At 38.2% G+C, this 14686-nt stretch overlaps 1 pseudogene; it reads left to right on the plus strand.

The window, feature by feature from the left end:
• The first annotated feature begins 12186 nt into the window (after positions 1-12186).
• On the plus strand, positions 12187-13087 carry LOC147623133 (protein SMALL AUXIN UP-REGULATED RNA 51 pseudogene; annotated as a pseudogene).
• Positions 13088-14686: the final 1599 nt, after the last annotated feature.

The following is a 14686-nucleotide window of genomic DNA, read 5'->3' on the forward strand; positions in this document are numbered from 1 at the left end:
CATAACATTTTTGGCGCCGTTTTGCTAGGGAACCATCCCTTGGCTTTTTTCAACGTTTTTCCTCTAATCTACGCATTACCCATTGTCCATTATCTTGATTAATGGTTTCCCATGAAAAATATGTAGATTGGATGGTGATTTGTGTGAGATTTAGTGTAGAATAGCTCTCTTTTTTGTTTTTGAAAAGAATGATTTTTACTTATTTTTTATTTTTGAAAAGAATGATTTTTACTTAATTTTTAGATTAATTTGTTATTTTTGTGGTTTTTCATGTTCTTAGGGCTTGCACATGGTTTGTATTAGGCTTAGTTTGCATCCATTGCATTAAACAATGCAATAGAATGCAATTTTTAGTGAATGTTAACTCTCTTTATAGTGTTAAACATAGAACTAAGATCATTAATTTTAGTTTAATTGTGTATTTGTTATTGAAATTGTTTGGATTAGAATGTTAGCAAGCATTAGGAGTAGGTTAATCTTTCAAAAAATTTCTTAAAACCATAAAACAACCCTTGAATTTGACTAATTTCTCTTAATGGACCGGTTTTTGTTATTAAGGGTGATTAATCTTGCTCAAGAGGCCAAAAAGAAAAGAAAATGTGTTAATTGGGTTCTAAATTGATCATATGAGTAGTCGAAATTGGTGTTTTTGAGTATTTTGAGAGCATCTAGATGCATCTAAACACCTAATCACATCAGTTTTTTCATCAATTGGAGAAATTTAACTCTCTTTGCTTAATTTTGCCTTAAAAGAGGAGACCATAATTAAGAGTCTAATTAATCTCCTAGTTTCAATTAATTTACACATTTGTTGATGCACAAAGATTAGCATTCCCTTGCTCTATCCAATGATGTGCTCAATTGTGTGAATTAATTAAGAATTAGTGGGTTAATTAGAGTCCTTGATTAGTGTAAAAGAGAGAAAGATTAGTGAAAGGATTAATCTTGAATTAATTCTTAATCACTTTTTTACATAACTCATTAAGGCTAATGAGCATTCAATGAGTAGATGCTCATGAGTTGTCAAATTGTCCATTTTGGGGGTCATTTATGAAGGGTGTAAGGGGTGTCATTTAAAAGGTTGACTTTTTTTATTCCCACTTACCTTTTTGGAAAAATGTTCGTATCCCTTCCATTTTAAATTCAAAAATATCCCCCCAAAAAGAAAAATTCGTATTTTTCACTAGACTCCAAAAAAAGAAAAATTAAATTTAATATTCCATGAAGTTCGGTTCACGGCATGAACCATTTTCTGCAACTTCACGGAACTAGATTTCACGAAACTTTTAAAAAAAATCAAATTCAATAGTTCCGTGAAGTCCGGTTCACGGCGTGAACCATTTTCTGCAACTTCATGGAACTTGAGTTCACGCCCAAAAGGTTCATGTTGTTGGGAACTGTGTGCCATAAAAAAAATGAATTTAATATTCCGTGAACTCAAATTTGCGGAGTTCATGATGTGAACCATTTTTTGCAACTTCACAGAACCTTTAAAAAAATAAAAATAATTGAATTTAATAGTTCCGTGAAACGGAATCTGATTCATGGCGTGAACCATTTTCTATAACTTCATGGAACTAGAGTTCAGGAACCTTAAAAAAAAATCGAATTTAATATTCCGTGAAGTTCGCGAAGTTCACGGTATGAACAATTTTCTCCAACTTCACCGAACTTGAGTTGACGAAAAAAAATGTCAAAATTTATCAAACCCTTGAAGTCTATCAACGTGAAAAGGGGTCCATCGGCAAAAAAAAACAAAAACAAAAAAGAAACTCTCGAAAACACCCCTGTTTGGAGGCTCGTATCTCATAAACCGTATATCCGATAAAGGTGCTCTAGGGCTCATTGAAAAGCAGACATCGAGCTCTTTGACTTTAGACTTGGCCATTCGAAGTCAAAATCGACCAATTTGGCATCCGACCATTAGCCTCAATCTTTGACCCAAAAATTGAGGCAAAAAACAGCCCAAAAACCACGAAAAATCGTAAAAAACAGCGTGAAAATGACGACAAGCCATATTTGGGTTACTTTTTGAAGGTCTAAATGACAAAATCACGGACGACTCAGGGAAACAAAGTTGTAGTACTCCAAAAATACTATAACTCCCTCATACAGAGTTTTTCAAAATTCCTTCTGGAACACCCTACAAAATGTGTTATGAGAAAGGGAAAAATTCTTAGATTTTTTTTTTCTTGAGACAGTGATGGAAAATAGGTGTTTGGACATCCTCTTCCATATGGGAAGTTACTAGCATAGGCTTTTCCAAAAAATTATCTTAGGTCGTTCACATACGTATAGCACCAAGGCTAATTAGGGTGAACGAAACGAAGAGTACGTCAAGTCTCTTGAGGATGTAACGGACTGTGGGAGAATATAAAAAGAAAAAAAACCTGTGTTTTGTTAAATTTGCAGCAATGTGATGAGCTATGGTGGATCAAAATGCTAGAATCAACATCATTAACAAAGAGATTAGGTGATGATTAAGACATTGATATTAGTGAGTAATTAACTGATAGCTTAATGAGGGCATGGATAATCAAAAACTAGCAAATTCTCATTAGGCCAATGCCTCAATTTATAGAGTTTAGATCCAAGCATCTAATCTCCACCTCTTTTGCTTGATTCTCTCCACCTCTTTCCAGAATATCTCCACACATTCTAAATCTTCTCATGCTACCCTTTATTCTCTCCCAGTAGATACCTCTCACCTTTTCACAGCTTCTCTCTCATTTACAAATTCTCTTTTATAGCCTCTTGCTGAGGGCTTGTTCCCGCACACACCCTATTCACTTGTATATTTCAACACCTCCCCTCAAGTGAATAATCCTAGCACACCTGGACCCTATACCAAGTTTCCCTCTTACTTGGTAGTCCGCGACCAGTGCCTCAAGTCCCTAAACTCATAGTCCTTGACACACTCTCTCTCTCTATGTGTCCAAGGCTACTATAAGTGCCCGCCATGACCTTGACTAAAGTGCTGACACATACATCTACCACATGGCCTACATCATCGGTGGCCTCAGAGCTGGTTTTACTCTGTTGGGGCAGGTTACATTGGGTTGTGGGGTTTCTCTCTCTCTCTCTCTCTCTCTCTCTCTCTCTCTCTCTTATAAAAGATGATCTGACTCCACTTCCTTAGGAGCCTCCATGAAGTTTTCCGATGTCGTTCCTTCTCCACTGGGTTTGCTGTAGCAATCTCTTGCCATGTGTCCTGGCTTTCCACAGTTGTGGGGCAAGTGAAGGTCCTTCCTCCTACTCTGCCTCTTCCTCGTCCTCGTCCTCGTGAGAATCCTCCTCGGGTGAAGAATGATTTTTCCTCTTCAACCTGTTGAGTCCAGCCATTTCTTCTCTTTGACCTTGGTCTCTTGCTCTAGTAGAGCTCCTTCTATCTCATGCAGCTTCAGTTCAGGTACATTTTTAAAGGTTGCTACAATGTTTTCATATTCACCTTTGTCAACACTCTTCGGAAGCACTGCTAGTGCCTCATCATCATCTACCTTTTGCCGATGGCTGCCAGTTGTTGCTTAATGCTTTTGTATTTGTTCAAGTGTAAGATTAAAGGTTCACTTTCCTTCATATTAAGTTTGTAGAATTGCATTAACAGATTTATCTTTGAATTTTTTGCTTGAGTACCAAATAATTTATTGAGTTCATCCCATGCATCTTTTGCCCATTGTATCCCTGTGATGTGATGAATGATTTCATCATTTAAACTGAGTGCGATGATGCCTAATGCTTTCTCATTCCTGCTCTTCCACTCATTTTTTCCACTCACCTTTGGGCATTCATCTCTTCCCTCAACTAGCCCCCCCCACAGATTTTTCCTCATGAGTAAATAAATGGTTTTTGTTTGCCATGTATAAAATTGCTCCCCATTAAATTTGGCTATCTCTTGTGCCGTGCTCATTGATGATGTGAAGGGGGTCTTACCTCTTGATCTAATTTCAAGATTCAAGGGCAGTGTCTACCCTTTTACAACTCAATCTGGTGTTTAGGTGATGATTACAAAAACATATTTATCAGCATAAATTCACCAGAAATTACATAAAGCCAAGGGTAACAAATGTGTACTGAATGGTTGGAGTATCAAACCATCTCTGAATTGTAATTTAAAGTTATAGGGATCTGTATCAGATACCCAATGGTTAATTTGAACCCTGAATTGTACCAAAATATAGTGATTAGTACTAATTAATCATTGATTAGCAAAATAATCCTATGTTTTGCGTGCAGAAAATAGAGTATACGTGGAGTCTAGATCTAGGGCCTTAGAGTTCAAATGAGCTCAACTCCTTTCAAAGCCATCAATAGCAGTTAGTCTAGTAGAGGATTAAGCCAAGAAACATAAGATTTGACCAAACATTGAATGCTTAATCTCTGTTTTACCAAAGACCTGTAGATTTGATGGAGAGCTTGGATTTCACTATAGACTTAATGAAATCAAAAACTGTTTTCACCAGCTTGTAGAGCACCCTTGAAAACCCCTAGGGCATGGAGGAATTAGACCAATTGCTTTTGGTGGAGAGGGGATCTCAGTTTTGCTTCAGAAAAACGGCGCTTGAAAAAACACAAAAATCTGCAGCTTCTCTTGGCGGTTTCACGATTCATCTTGATGGGTTGAAGCATAGGGAGTGTAGCTATGTGTGGCTAACAGGTTATTGCTTAATGTTGAGCTTGGAGGGAGATCAAGCCCCTCCACCAGCTGTGGGTACAGAAGGCTAAAAATTTGATTATCTACTAATCCTAATAAACTAGGTGATTAGCAAGATAGTGGGCTCAAAAATTTGATGGATTCTAAGCTAGGCTCTGATAGCATGTTAAATTTGCAGCAATGTGATGAGCTATGGTGGATTAAATGCTAGAATCAACATCATTAACAAAGAGATTAGATGATGATTAAGAGGAGATTAGTAGCTTAATGTAGGCATGGATAATCAAAAACTAGCAAATTCTCATTAGGCCAATGCCTCAATTTATAGAGTTTACAATGATCTCTCCTTGATTTACTCCACCTCTTTTGCTTGATTCTCTTCACCTCTTCCCGGAATATCTCCACACATCCTAAAACTTCTCATGCTACCATTTATTCTCTCCCACTAGTACCTCTCACCTTTTCATAGCTTCTCTCTCATTTACATATTCTCTTTTACAACCTCTTGTTAAGGGCTTGTTCTCGCACACACCCTATTCACTTGTATATTTCAACCTCTTGCTAAGTTTTCTCATTAAGGAGAATTTAGGCACACTGACATGGCCACGATAGAGGGATTTTGAGGGATCACACAAGAACTAAACCCAATGGTTGACATCTTCGAGCCATTGAGATCTATGCTACAAATTCACCTCCCAATACCATTGGCCATGTCATCTCCAAAAATCCTATAAGTACCAACCCTTTCCTGGATGCCCACACCTTGGACATACTGACTAGTCTAGGAAGGTGGGTAGTCCAAGGACTCAGTGAGTCTCTTCCAACAAGAGCACTCACATATGGCATCAGTGACATACAAAAATACGGTTGTACAAATTTTCAAAATTATAGGCAAATACGATAGAAAAACAGACCCTGATCAATTTATAGATGTGAAGCCTTTGAAATCCCAACTGTCCCACCAAGGTACATGCGTTGAACCTATGCTTAGAGGGAAAAGCTAGTCCATGGTTCATCACATTGATGCTTGTGATCAAGACCAACTTTAAAACCTTGAAATTAGCCTTTATACATGGCTTTTCCAAGACAAGGTGATCAATGGAGTGTAGCAACAACACTCTATTCAATTGAGCGTCAACCAAATGAATCCATTAGATATTTTATCCTTCCAAATAAAACTCTTGGACTCACATTGTGAGTCATGGGAAAAACTAAACGATGTTTAATTGAAGAGATGTTTCATGATGGGCTTGAAGAATAATAGCTTACAAAACTTGATCATTGTCTCCAATCTGGAAACATTCGATCAATGTGGTAAAGAAGCAATATGTTTAGATGGACAACATGCTGGAAGATGATCATGCTACGAGGTGTTTCTCATCTAAACCAAATGAAGCAATGGCGAAAGAAATATTAATCTCGGAATTGAAATTCCTAGAATTTTATGTAGCCTTACTTAAAACCTTGCACAGCCAACATCTCTAAGAGAGGACGAATAACTTCAAAACCAACAAGTGAGGATGAATAACTTCAAAACCAGACATCCTTAATGCCTCTACAAGTGAGGAACAAAAGGCCTTGTGTTAAGTGCAATCACTATGACCATCCCAATCCTCATTGTGCATACAAGGCACCTGTTCTTCTATACTGCATATATTGTAAAACCTTTGAGCATGATACTAAAAAGTGTCCCGCTTCATCCACAGTTTGAGTCAAAACCTCCATCTTCCGCGCACCAAACAGAAGCAGTCCAAAGGGTAGAAACTGCTTTTAGCAAGCAGTTAATCAAACACTTCAGTGTTTTTATTGTCGTAGACCTCACAAGGTGGCAGACTGCATAGTTTGGAATACTTCCATGCCCATAGTCATTGACACTTTGTGACCCATGTGTGAACGATGTGGCATTAATCACATGTTCCAAGATTGACCAAGAAGCGTTGCTTCAATGTAGCTTGACTCACAAAATACAACTCTTAACATCTTAAGTGTACAAAACGGGTAATTGTCCACGGTACCCTTGAATGTGCTTACACGCTTACAAGCGAAGGCACAAGAAATAGTAAAAAAGAATGCAAAAGACAATACCTCAACATGGGTAGAAGAACATGCTTTCAAACAGAAACCAAAAGAAAAAGCAAAACCTTCTAAACCCAAGAAAAATAAGGGACTACAAACTATCGACGAAAAACCAAGGTCGAATTAAAAGACAGGAAAAAGGAGCCTGTAGAGGACATAAACCCAAAAGGGGACATAAACACAAAAGGGGACATAAACCCAAAAGGGGACATAAACACAAAAGAGCCAAAACCTATACAAGATGTAGAAGCGTCCACATCAAAAGCTACCACACAAACCACAACACCCATATGTGCGACACAGGATAGAAAAGCCCAAAAGAAAATTCGATCTCGTCGCATGGGTAAACATAATGAAAAACTAAAAAAACCAAAGAAAGTTAGAAAATGAAACAAGTCCTAGTACGTCACTAAGTGAGAATAAAACAAGTTCTTACTCTTCACTCAGTGCACCACATAGACTAATCAAGAAACTAAAACCCACCCAACCACCCCAAATAGATAATAATGATCATATGACATATGGGGAACGCAAAAAGCAAGCTCAAGAGAGCATGCTTAGCTTGGTGAAATGTCTTACAGGGCCACTAGTTGTGATTGAGCCTCATAATGCCAATCCTAAAAAAGGAACCAAAAAACAGTCTCTCAAAACCTCATTCGAAGGAATGCTCTTCTCTTATGGTGAAGCTAGCATAATATCCATACTTTCACCTTTAATGGCTCAACCTGAGTTATACTAACATAGAAAGAACTCCATAGAATAGGATGGTGAGGATTCATAAGTTTCCAAATAGACACTTGGGTGTTATTGGGACAACCTAAACTCATCCCAACACAATAGTCTTGCACAAGAGGAGCCAATGGACAAAACATTAAAGTTCCAGGTTACTTTAACTACACAACTCAATCAATCGATAGCGATATGAAATTCACATTCCATGTTACCCTAGATTATCTTGAGCATGATGTCGTCCTTGGTGAAACTTGGATAGGTGAATTGTTGTATTCAATATATGACTCCATGCAAACAGTCACCTTGAACTCTCCTACAATCAAGAAATGGTATTCACCACCACGCCATGTAAGCCATTGTCATGAAATGACCAAAAATGATATGGCTGTAAAACCCATCATGAGAGCATAGTGTCATCAATATGATCAAAAGCTACATATAATGCTCTCAAATCAGCCCTCCATAAAGCCTAATATCATTACAATAGCTTCCATAAAGATCTTTCGCATATAGGAGCTCAAATCCACTACTCATAGGGCCCACAAAAAAACTTTCATGAAATTCCTGCAAGCATGCTGCCTTAATTATTCACCACCCAATGCATTTATAATTCCTTTAAACCCTTCCAACATGGAGGCAAATTTCCATGAAGCCTCCTCAAGGGGTAATCCTTTCCATTTCCTCCTCAAGGGGTAATCCTTTCCATTTCACCCAAGAACTCATTCCCTCTTACCCACTATACTCTATGGTACATATTCAATCATGCCCTCCCCATGGGAGCCCATGGGAGGTAGTTCATCCTACTTATGCATTCAGACTCAAGTAGGCCTTTAAATGTGATACATGGAAATTATCATATATCATAGTGTGGTAGGAGGCAGCAACAATTAATAAGCAACTTCTTTAACCCGCTCTTGTATGGAAGGGGAAAAAGTATCTACGCTTTTTGGGCAAGTACTATTCTTTTATAATGCTCTTATTGCTCCAACTACACAAACTACCCATGGAAGATCTGAACCTATCCATCCACCATCATTTTAAACAACCTCGCAAATCAAAAACTTTCAATGTAGGTATAACAACATGTCTCATGGATTTCACATATGGCTCATGGAGATATATTTTGGGATGGTTCATGCCACTTCATGTTTTTGTTTCTGGTTTCTCTAGATATGGATTACATAGGACCCTCACTATGTGGATATGAAGTGCAGGACTCTTACGATGTGGATTTGCAAGCTGGTGAAGCATGCTAGTGAGCTATTTGATAGGTTGCTTTCCAAGAGTCTAAGATACAAAGGTGGATGAAGAAAGTGGTCAAAAAAACTACATGGAAAGTGAATTGTCTTTTATAAGTATGGGCCATTGTCCAAGATTTTCACAAGCCTATTATATATGTCTTTTCTCAACCATACTGGCATCTTTTCTAGGCCTTCATATTCACAATGTTGTACTTTATCTCATAGGTAATGGTAGACTCTAGTCAACATTTATAAGTCTCTTTCTCTCTCTCTCTCTCTCTCTCTCTCTCTCTCTCTCTCTCTCTCTCTCTCTCTCTCTCCATGCATTCCAAACCTTTGATGTTAATGCCAAAAACTATTGTTATTGTTGAAATTTTTTTGGGTACTATGCATGCAAAAAAGTTTAAAATCTCATTAGGCTTATTACAGTTCTTTGAAAAACTAGAAAATTTCTATTTTATATGTCTCATTCATTATTATTATTTATATATGAGAATATATTTAGAACAAGGGAAGAGATATCATCATGCCTTCCTTTAATTTTTGGAAAGCATTGTAAGGGAAACTCTATTAAGTTTTTTTTCTTAAAGAGAAGCTAAAATAGAATACACCTCTCTCACACGTACACCCATACACATGTATTCATGCATGCATAAATGTGTGCATGTGGGAGGGAGAGAGAGAGAGAGAGAGAGAGAGAGAGAGAGAGAGAGAGAGAGAGAGAGAGAGAGGATGGGGGATTAATCTAGGACCTCCCTAATGTAGCTTAAGTTTTCTTTTAAACTTTCTAAAGCCCATTAGGTGATTCTTATATTATGTGTAGTTAACTTTTATAAGTTTGATAACTAATAACATTCATTGTCTCCATTATTAATAGTTTTAGAGTTCAAGAAGCACTACCTTTTCACTTTGAATTTTGACCACACTCATTGTCTCTATTATTAATAGTTTTAGAGTTTGAACTTTGACCACACTTATGTTAAGGTTTTAAATTTTGACCACACTTATGCTGAACACTTCCTCAACAATTTTCCAAAGTTATGCCAAAATTAGCTTTGTGAATGGGTAAACTATGTTAAGGTTTGTGGGATTACCATCGAAGATGATTATCACCATGATGGATGTAGAAAATAAGATAAGTTATTGGAAATTGTGCTATTAATTTAATATGGTGGTATGTGTAGTGAATAATTCCTTCCAACTTGCACACATTTCTTTAAAGGGCATGCTTCTCAAGGACTACTCCAATGTGTACCTTTCATGTACTTGCCATTAATTTAATATAGTGGTTGGAAATTGTGCCATTAATTTAATATGGTGGCAGGTGTAGTGAATAATTCCTTCCAACTTGCACACATTTCTTTAAAGGGCATGCTTCTCAAGGACTACTCCAATGTGTACCTTTCATGTACTAGAAAGCGAAGAGTAGGTGGAATTATAAAGGTAAAGAATATATGGAGTTGGGGAGCAAGTTTAAAGATGGAAAAATAAAGAGATTTCAAGGTCTTCTAAGAATTTTCACAAGATACCCTCCATTATTACAAGAGACTAAGTGCTTTTGGATATGTGAGTAATAGTTTTATATATAATAGTCTTGTGAGACCAAAATGATAAAAGGCATTTTCATATCCACATGGAAAACAAAGCTTGAACTCTTTAAAGAGTTCAATCTATCATGATAGGCAAAGCTACTCCTTTGCGGGAGAATTTCTTGAAGAGTGAGCAAAAAGGCCTAAACAAAAACTTCCTTTTGTGAAGCTATTAGTGCACATGCAGTCGATTCTATTTTTCTAATTAATAAAAATGAAACTTGCTTGAATGTAGAATATAGAGATTATTTTGCATGCATTGTTTGGTGAGGTTGCTTCAAAAGGAAGTTTACATACTGAGAATATGTGAAAAACCATTTGCATGGTAGCTCATAATACAAACACTTACATGTAAAACACTTTATCAGGATATTTTTTAGTGTATAATTGGGTGTCACCACATGAAAAACTGCATAATAACAAGGAGAATAGAAATTTATCTATTCATGTATGAAGCTTGAGATTCAAAAAGAGTACGGCCCTATTTCCACTTTATAAATGGTTGGCCTTTTAGATGCATCTAAAGGTGAAGTGACAACCTGTTTTTGGTTTACATGAGATTTCTAAGGTTGCACTTTTTCAAGCTTTTTTTGGTAGTGAAAATTGGAAATTTTCGACTAGATTGTGAGTTGAGTAGCTAAGCTTCTCATCTATCGAGCTAACAACCACCACCACCACTAAAAGAAATTTAAGAGCATATAATGAAGGCTGTAGACTAAATCATTTTGAAATTTCCCCAACAACGAGTCTAACAACTCTTTCACAAACACAATCGTTTGTGAGGTTTTTGTGTGTGGAAATAGGCCCTTGTATAATTGGGATAAAAAGAAGAGACTCTTGCCTTTTGTGGAGCCATTTAAGGAAGGCTTTGTCATTTTGGAATTATTTCACTTTAGTTGCTTCATAATTGTTTTACTTTGGCTATTTCAACTCTCAAAAACAAAGCCAGTGCGTGTTCTCTACATCTTAGATTAGCTTGATTAGCCATTTAATCATGCTCAAAAACAAAGCCAATTAGTTGCTTCATAATTGTTTTACTTTGGCTATTTCAACTCTCAAAAACAAAGCCAGTGCGTGTTCTCTACATCTTAGATTAGCTTGATTAGCCATTTAATCATGCTCACATGTTCACTCTTTATATAATGTTTCACGAAGACATAGAGAGATGTCCCAATTTAGAGAGAGGCTATCTTTCTACTAATGTTTCACTAAGGTTTTAAATCAAAAGGCGAAGACACAGAGAGATGTCCCTATTGAGAGAGAGAGAGATATATATTCCATATTTCTCTTGCCTGTCCCCCACCAAAGAGAGAGAGAGAGGGGGGGGAGGGCTATTGCCCCTCGTGCTCATAGGAGAGAGAGGCAAAGAGGCCAACTAATTGCCCATCCAACAAAGGGCGCGAGAGCTTGCTACTCCTGCACGCTAATGAGAGAGATGATGTCCTCCTATGCATGAGAGAGAGATAATACAGCACTAAAAGCTAGAGAGTGACAAAGGGAACAATCGGTTAAGAGAAATCAACCTTGAGAGACAAGTTAACGAGACTAGTGAATGAGGTGACATATCGTTACCATGATAAAAATCTCCCAAATCCTGTGTTTTCAAGGTCTAAAACCTTAGTGCGACCTTAGTCTTAGTGCTTTGATTTTTCATGCCCAAACTAATTAATATGTATTTGAGTGATATTTGTGCATCAGGTGAAGTAAAGATGTAACCAAGTTAATGTGTCGCGCCCGTTCGGTGTATGTGTCTTTCTATCATATGCTACCCATCATCTATCATCCGGATCACATGATTCACGAATATTTTAATGTTATTGAAAATCGGTGGTGTGCTGCGGTGCATCGCTGTGGTCGGTCAATAATGAACCATTTCTCTTCCCAACGCCGCCTCCCAATGCACACAAAAACTGGTTGCGCTTCGTTTTCTCAATTCAGTTCCGCAAACGCCTCAGTTCCTTTCTTTGAGACTCGTCACTCATTTTGGGTCCTCTTGTTATCCAATTTGCAGGATTGCTTTGTATGCAATTATAACCTAGCTCTCTCGTTTGCTATCACCTACCTAGCTTCTCCTTTAGTGCTTCTCATTCACCTACATCTTTCATAGCCGATCAAGCCCATCATGAACCCTGTCAAGATCAACAAGCTTCAGCAGATTGTGCGGCTCAGGCAGATGCTTACCAAGTGGCGGAGGATGGCGCGGATTGGCGGCACGATGGCTGGTTGTCCGTTTGCCGACATCGTTGACACGAAGCCCCCGCCGGCCCCGCCCAAGGTGCCGGCCGGGCACCTGGCAGTGTATGTGGGCGAGGAGCGGGTGCGGTTTGTTGTGAAGACGGCCCACCTCAACCACGCCATCTTCCGGGCGCTGCTGAGGAAGACAGAGGAGGAGTTTGGGTTTGAGCATCAGGGCGCCCTCATCATCCCTTGTGAGGCCGTCTTCTTCGAGCACTTGCTCCAGATGCTGGACTCCGCGTCACACCCGGACGTAGGATGCCCGGCGCACCTCCAAGAGCTCGTCGACTTCTACTCCTCCACCGACACCCCCGACTGCGCCCACAAAGCTGCAAACTGCGAGACAGATACTTATCATCACGCTCTTCTAATGTCGCCCCTTGCGCAGGCAACAACAGCCTAGATAGATAGCAACTACAATGCGCCCTTTAGTCCCAGAAGCTGGAGATTCGCCTGCTTGTCATAAACCAAAGGTTATCTCCAAGGTTCCATAAGATGCAGCCTGCTTTATTTGTTTTCCTTTGATTCAATCCATGCTATGGTGGAAAGCGTATTTAAATGTTAGAACGAACGAGATTGTGTTGCTTCTATTGTTGTTTCCATTGCCATATAAATCGCTTTATTTGTTTTCCTTTGATTCAATCCATGCTATGGTGGAAAGCGTATTTAAATGTTAGAACGAACGAGATTGTGTTGCTTCTATTGTTGTTTCCATTGCCATATAAATCGCTGTTGCCGGTGTGTGACATGCAGTGGCAAAAATTAAATTAAGGGAAAAGAAAAACCTGAGTGTAAAAGGGGGAATTTTTAAGTTTTAGTTTATGTAGAGTGGATGTATAGAGCGAGGTTGTAGGTTTGTCGCTGCAATGTAAGGATTAAAGAACTAGACCTCACCTTAGGAGATCTTTTAGTTTTGATTTATGTGTTACACGGGAAAAGAAGGCCAACAGAGTCATGAGGTGCACTTACTCAAGTCAAAGAGGTATCTATACAGGATTAAGGACAACCCCACCTCCCTCCACGTGGGCAAAGGAGGTGGGGCTAATTCAAAATAACCACTCCTCCTTCAAGCGTGAGGAGAAGCCAAATCTCACATCTTCCAATGTAATTTTGAATTTGAATCTAAGAAGATCTCATCTCACATCTTTCAATGAAATCTTTGTATAAGTGCTTACATACCTATAGATACACACACTTATATATATTATGTATGTATGTGTATCTATAGATATGTAAGCATGTATATATAAATAGATTTATGTATGTTCATGCACACACACAAACACCAGCACATACAAACACACATACACACACTCGCACGCATGGACACACGTGTAACATATAGAGATATGTACACTTGCACACATACTCAAGCTTGCACATACACATACAAACATATATATTATGTGCATGTGTAAGAGAGAGAATATACATACACACACACGTATATATATTATGTATGTATGTGTATCTATAGGTATATAAGCATGTATATATAGGTATGTAAGCATGTATATATAAATAGATTTATATGTATGTATGTGTATCTATAGGTATGTAAGCATGTATATATAAATAGATTTATATGTATATCGACGCACACATGTATGTTCATGCATACACACACACATAACACACAGACACAAGCACATGATACGTGCACACACGCATACAAATACACATACACACACTCGCACACATGGACACACATGCAACATATAGAGATATGCACACTTGCACACATACTCAAGCTTGCACATACACACATGTGTATACATGCACACAAGCACATAAATACACTCACATATATAAGTACATGTGTACACACATGGACATGCACACACTCACACACACACATATGCACCTGCACGTGCACACACATAGATGTACACACGAGTATATTCACATGCTCACACACACGTACATGCAAACACTCGCTATGGATACACATATATAAAAACATACACACCATGTACACACACACACACACACACTAACACATACACACAATCAAGACACTTACACAATACATGCACGCGTGAAGACATTACACAATCACACATACGTGTGTATGTGCACACACAATCACATACATATGTATGCAAAAGAGAAGACAAAAGACATTGTATATAAGATACACTTATTTAAAAGTGAACGCACCT

The sequence above is a fragment of the Cibotium barometz genome, chromosome 27, assembly GCF_041138505.1.
Source record: "Cibotium barometz isolate CiBa-2024 chromosome 27, ASM4113850v1, whole genome shotgun sequence".
In the NCBI taxonomy this organism is placed as follows: Eukaryota; Viridiplantae; Streptophyta; class Polypodiopsida; order Cyatheales; family Cibotiaceae; genus Cibotium; species Cibotium barometz.